General features: G+C 36.4%; 1 long non-coding RNA gene across 1 annotated transcript; it reads right to left on the bottom strand.

Moving 5' to 3' along the window:
• Positions 1–1,596: 1,596 nt before the first annotated feature.
• LOC115438484 (uncharacterized) lies at positions 1,597–6,377 on the bottom strand. The gene is made up of 3 exons (XR_003938080.1): positions 6,368–6,377; positions 5,928–5,938; positions 1,597–1,699 (listed from the first exon to the last, which is right to left on the bottom strand). It is a non-coding gene; the product is annotated as an uncharacterized LOC115438484 (long non-coding RNA).
• Between the last annotated feature and the right edge of the window lie 437 nt (positions 6,378–6,814).

Here is a 6,814-nt window from a genome sequence, read left to right as displayed (position 1 = left end):
GTAACCTTGAAACACCCATAGCAACACCTATGATGAATTGCACATGTGGTGATCATCACAGCCACACCCACTAAACAATTATTAAATTAAGGTCAAAGTAAAAAAGAGGAATAAACAAACAAAAATGTATTTTGGCTCCAACAATGACATCTGAGACCTTTACAAACAGGTAGATCCAACAGGAAGAAGGAACTGGACATGCCTTAAAAGCTTCATCTTAAACCTCCAAATGAGGGATTCAAACAATAATAGAATAGAATAGAATAGAATAGAATAGAATAGAATAGAATAGAATAGAATAGCCCCCCCCCCCCATCTCACCACCAAAATGTAATCATTAGTTCCTTGTCCCAGTACCAACATTTCCTGAAAATGTCATCAAAATCCGTCCGTAACTTTTTGACTTATCTTGCCAACAAACAAACAGACAAACCCCGATGAAAACCAAACCTCCTTGAGTAATAAGGTGCAAAATATATACAAGATAAAGTCCTACAAGACAATGTTGTTCACTCTATTTTTGTCAAATATTTGTGCTTTTTTTTGTCAAAAATTTGTCATGAAACATACTCTCAGAGAATTTCTGAGGTTTTTCTTGTAAATTCTTGACTTTATAAATTCACAAATTCCATGTTTTTTCTGACAGATTTTCCATCTTAAAAGAATTTTAAAAAATGACTTTTTCCAAATAAAAATATTCCCTCTTACTACTATTTACATATAATTTTCAGTTACATTTAATTACAGTATTATTATCCCTCCTTATGGTAATTCTTCTCAGTTTTCTCATCACATTATATCCTATTTACTGTTGTTTGTATAGCAGTGTGTACTGTTTTACATGCATGTAAAGAGGTTTCCATACCGGTGCTGGTCAGTCCTGGTCCCACCTGTCCAGAATTCAAATGACCTGCAAACATAGGATTTAGTCAAATTCTGGATGGATGAGGACACAGTGTCTGCAAACACACAGCTGTGTTATTTTTACATCACATATCTTGAGTCTTCAGTGGTGTAGTGGTCCCTGGACAAGTGGGTATACTCTCAATTTTTTACCTTTTTTTTTTTTAAAATAGTCCAGAAAAACGCTGTTTAGAAACATTAACATATAAGACTACTGTGTTTAGTTTACCCAAACATCCATCAGTAGTATTTGCTCACTATTACAAAATTATCATGACTTGATCAGTAGTTTGTAGGTATTACTGGTCACACAAGCAGCTGCATGAATGTAAATGGGTTCAACATGAGGCAGACATAGGACAATGTTAGCCTTTCATAACATTAACATTTCATAACATTAGCCTTTTATAACATTAGCCTTTCATAACGTTAGTCTAATAAAATAGGAAAATAGGTTCTCTCGATATGTGTCACGCATTTGAAAGACGTTTATTCTGGTTTTCTCATTCATATTTCCAGTAATCAAGCATCTTTCAACGAGACGTGCAGTGACCTGTCAATCATCTGGGGTGGACCTGGCACCTGAGGTGTCCAATCAGGTTCCAGAGGTGGCCAGCACTAGTTAGCAATATTTTCCTTTGAGTGCCCCGCCCTACTCTGCCTCTGATTGGCTCATCAGTCCTCATGCCTAAAGTTAACCAATCTAATCAGTGAAGGTACCAAGTACTAGCCAATTAGAGGCAGAGTAGGGCGGGTCATGGCTTCACCATTCTAGGAGACAAAATGGGCAATTTGACTCACAGATACTACTGAATGGTGCACATTGGGGGGAATTTAGAAGTGGGTATATGCAATGATGTCTGAAAAATAAGTAGGTATACTCCGTATACCCTGGACTACACCACTGTTAGTCTCATAGCATAATTGTTAATAAAAGTCATATTTTTGGCCAAATTGTGATATCTACATAAGTTTACTCTCCTGACTCTACTGCTTCATTTTACGCAAATATCAAAAATATAACTTAATTATACTATGAGGCTAACGATATGAGTGAAATTATGGACACGAGGCTTCATTTTGTGACTGCGGTCAAATTTGAGCATTGTTTCTTCAGTTTTGGAGCACTTTGTTGTTTGCGGAACACACTGTTTTTCCATCAACAGGTTTGATTTTCACTGTAAAAATGGATGAATCTGACACAGAATAAAATCTGGCAGTTTTACGTATTCAGCTAATGTGAAGGTAGGTTCTTTTTCAACTTTCTACCTGTGACTTTAGTTTTCATGTATAGTTTTTACTCTTCTCAGAGTCTGTTAATGTGGACATTTAAGATGATGAAAAAATGTCTAGACGTCATACATGTTTGGTTTTAGCGACAACCACTGGTAGAGGAAATGCCACTGGACACAGCAAATACTCCCATCACATTTACATAAATGAATAATTCCAACACACATTCTTCTCTGAACCAGTTACTTTTTATTTCTGTTTAGGGTATTTCTAGATAAAACACACCAAATAATGATAAAAAAAAAATAACCACAATGTGAGTCATATTGAAGGATTTTAAAAACCAGACAAACCATCAGTGAGTCTGACATCTGCACCAACACTCTGATTATTATCCAATTTCTGGAGTCGTCAGATTATTAGTGATCATATTAACATGATAATCTGATATATTTTATCAGATAACAGCAGTAATCTGATTAGGAAAAATCTGTTTAACACACCTGGATTTCTCCCCAGTACTCCCATGTCTTCCTGCATGTAAACAGGTTAATCTGATTTATTTCGTTATTTTACGTCTGTGCATGTGTTAAAACAATTAAAATTGTGGAAAATGGATGTTGTGTAGTCAGACTTGAGTGGAAGGTAATAACAGGAAGTTAGATTCTATCATCACTCTGTATTTACGTACTCCGAAACAAATCCGACAATTTACTGGACCATGTAAGATGGGATTTTCATTTATCATGTTTCTCAATTGCATGTAAACGTATCACATCTGATTATTATAATTATCTGATTACTCCCAGTTATTGGATTTTTACAGTCATATAAACAGGCTCAGTCACAAATTAACACTACATAAATGTGATTATTTTTTTGCCAACAAACTAATTAAATGCTTCTAATGCTTCTTCAGTGTACCTCACAAACATCAAAGATTAGATAAAATCAGATTAAATTAAATTAAATCAAATCAGATAGAACTTTACTGATCCTTTGGTCAGAGGCCTCAGGAAAAAGAAAGAAAACAGTATTGGGGAAAAAAAACAAAAAACAGGCAACTGCACATTAGAAAGTACAGGTAGAAACAACAAGTAATAAGGTGATAGTAATAATCATAATAATCACAATAATAATGATAATAATAAGCGGTAAGAAAACTAAATTACCACCAACAAGAAAAACAAACACTGCACACTGGAATAAACAACAAACAACCTAAACAACATTACACCTCAGAAACTATAGCAAAGAAATTCAATGGAAGCTTCAAGTATTAAAAAAACAAAATTACAATTTTGCCAAAACTCTCGTTTTTCGATTAATAGTTTTTGCGCTGGCAAGAGGTAGTTTTTCGGGCTTAGCGCAATTGGTATATCACGCAAAACTGCAATGGAAAGATCTTTTTCCGCAACTAGAGTTAGTTAGTTTGGTAGTTAGTTAGTTAGTTAGTTTGTTTAGTTTTATTTCGAGCACATAGAATCATCAGATAACAAAGAACCCTACAACATGGTCAAACAAAAATTTTCTGCACTAGAAAAGGAGTGGGAAGAAGTATAACTTATAGACTCCCACCCCTTTTTACAAACTAATAATTCAATTAATTCCACTTCCTTTGTTTTGTGAACACACTTTTTTCTGTATATTTTTACAATAACACAAAACAGCCATACAAACCATTCACATACACTTTTTTAGTCACTTCACACACGATCACATTTGCATAATCAACTGTTTTTAATATAAACTATAATATTTATATGCACTTTAAATATTTACTACAAATACAATGATCAATAAATGTGATAATATGTTTTCTTATCATGATAATTGATAAGATAATAAGATAAGATAATAAGATAATTGATAATTGATGATGATTGATAACTGCAATAATATCTTATTTTATATATACTTCTATGTTATAACTAGATATTCACTTATTCAGGTGAGTTATGTGAATTAAAAAAAAACGGATGTTGACGTACGTTACAACATGTGAAGAAGAAGAGTTTTCAAAAAAACATGGCTCAGTATGTGTGGACACACCAGGAAACCCAATCATTTTAAAATTTAGGACAGGATAGAGGCGTAATATATAATAATAATGAATCTATCTGTAAATCAACACGATATTTACGTTTGTCACCATGTTTATGGAGTGACTTCTTGCGATAATAAATAAAAAAATCATCGCATTTGTGATTTAATGGAAAAACTGACATTACACCAGAGGCGATTTCTCATAGACTGCAAGGGAAGCTCAGCTTCCCATAAAATTATGAAAATTAAAGGGTTAAATATGTACGGTTGTGTTGACATTTCACTGACTACAAATGTGTTAGAACACGTTCATCTCACAGATCATCTCTGCCTCCAGACTGGATGGTAATTGGATAAATGCCACAATGTTGTCCCGCCCCCGGATGCTCGGCATCTCTGGGGGTGAATGGAGCTGTGGGCTGGATGCTGAGCTTCCATGTGCTGATTGGAGGATCAGTTGAAAGGCTGAATCCCATTTGATTGACAGCTATTTTGAGATCTACTCCGTCACTTGACAGAGTTCAGTTCAATACCGTCGCACATTCTGCTGTGAAATCGAGAGAGAAACCACTACGAAATTACTTGTTCATTTCTTACACTGTAAATAATGGAGGGCCGAATTTATGTTTAAAGAACTTGACAATTTTTTTGATGTGAGCCAACAATGAGCTTCTTCTCTCTGAAAGACGAGCAGCTGCCAATGCATTACACACTTCTGTTTTTTCGACTTTTAGTAAATATCGATAAAGTTTTGCGCATACGTCCAATGGAAAAGTGACTACAGTAGTCCATCCTTATTGTGACTGTGTGTTGTGTTCCCTGTGTTGTAGTGTCCGTGCTCTGTGCAGATACAGCAGAGGTAACACCAGACTGACTCGTATATATGAACAACTCTGTTGCCTAAAGCGTTAACATACTATTAGTGCTGGAGTCTAGGCAATATGAACACAAGACAATCACACCTTCTAATCTAAATAAGTCCTTATTAAATATGATTAATGAGACTGTAACTGTTGAAAAAAGGTAAACAACATGCACATCCAAAATTAGAGGTGTGCAGGATCCCAAAAAGTTAAACATGAAAAAATAAAGGATGGTCCATACAACCTGTGAGCTCCCAAACCATTTATTCAGTGACGTTTCGGGCCGAGGCCCTTCATCAGACTGATGTCATCAGTCTGATGACTGCAGAACGAAACAATGATTAAGGAGGCACTTAACAAACAGAAATATGCGATGTCTGGAAACGCAGAGTAGTAATAAACTGTTACACCAGTGAATCCAAAGCTCATGAGCCAAACACAGCCGATGCTGATGTTTCTGATCCTAATACCCCCCCTCTGCCTCAGCCTCATGTAAGTGATGGGGTGAACCACAGCCAGGTATCGCTCCACACAGGTGAGGCAGTGAATGAGCGACTCTCCAGGGTAAGCAATTCCAGTTAAACAAACACCTCCTTTTGTCACCTCTGAATCACCAGTGAAAAGACCTATATAGAAGACCACGTCTGCCACTATGCTGATTAATGCCATCACAACCATGAGGTAGGTGAAGACGTCAGCGTGACTGGTTGTCTTGAAGGAACGATGTTGTCGCCATCGCTGGAAACCGAAGTAGAAGACGAGGATGTAGAGAGGGATGACCAGGAGACTTCTGATGGAAGTGAAAGAAATAGAGAGGATGGTTCCAGCCCCAGAGTAAAAACAGCTGTACCTTGAAATGATGTAGGGGGAAGAGGAGTTGACCTGCATATCTGCTGCTGTGATAAAATTAAACACATTAAAATCAACAGCACATAAATATGATTAAACTATAACATAGGGTGGTCCAACAATCATGGTAAAAAATTAAGTTTCAGATAACCTCAATTAGAACCCTGCATTAGGTTTTGGCATTCAAAAGATGATTTAGGGAAAGAAATTTGGAAGAAAAAGGAGAAGTTTTGGAGGTTGCACAAGTTGCTGGAAGTTTCCTGGAAATTGACTAATTTTGCATTTTCAACATAGCCGAGCTGACATGCCAAGAGAAGCAGCAGTACTTTCAAAACCAAGGTTTGAGTGCTTCATCTAGCAATACATGTATGAAGTAAGGCCGCCGACATCTGTGGTACTGGAGTGAAGAACTGGTTGTCCTGGCATTCTGTGACTCCAGTGTGACAATAGAGCAGAAGCAGCTGATGGTTCACAACATGATGGAAAATGAAGGTTCTTTCAGTTCCACTAAAGCGTTGGGATGCCCTTAATCCATCAGATTATGAAGGGAAGCAGATCAGTGGTTTTGTCACCACCAGCACCATGCGTTGGTTTGAAACTTTGGATCTGCCACAAACATTCTTCAGAATTCCTCCAGAAGACTGGGCTGATGATGCAGACTTTCAGAAGGCTGATCAAATTGTGCATTCCAGAAAAGTTGTCAACGATGTTGCTGAAAGAGGGGTGGAGCTTATTAAAGACTTCAACTGTAGCCAAACAAAAAATGAAGATCACAAACAGTACTTTCTCCAAGTTGTCAAAGAAAACAGGAACATTTTTTTGTCATTTCAATAAAGCAACAGTGGTTCCTGGACTTTCTAAGTAACATTTTTATGCAAGTTGCAGTTTGATTATGAGAATAAAATGACAAATTATTCTAA

The sequence above is a fragment of the Sphaeramia orbicularis genome, chromosome 18 (genome assembly GCF_902148855.1).
Source record: "Sphaeramia orbicularis chromosome 18, fSphaOr1.1, whole genome shotgun sequence".
NCBI classification, from domain to species: domain Eukaryota; kingdom Metazoa; phylum Chordata; class Actinopteri; order Kurtiformes; family Apogonidae; genus Sphaeramia; species Sphaeramia orbicularis.
The sequence above is the reverse complement of the archived record's forward strand: the minus strand, read 5'-3'. Positions and strand labels throughout refer to the sequence as shown.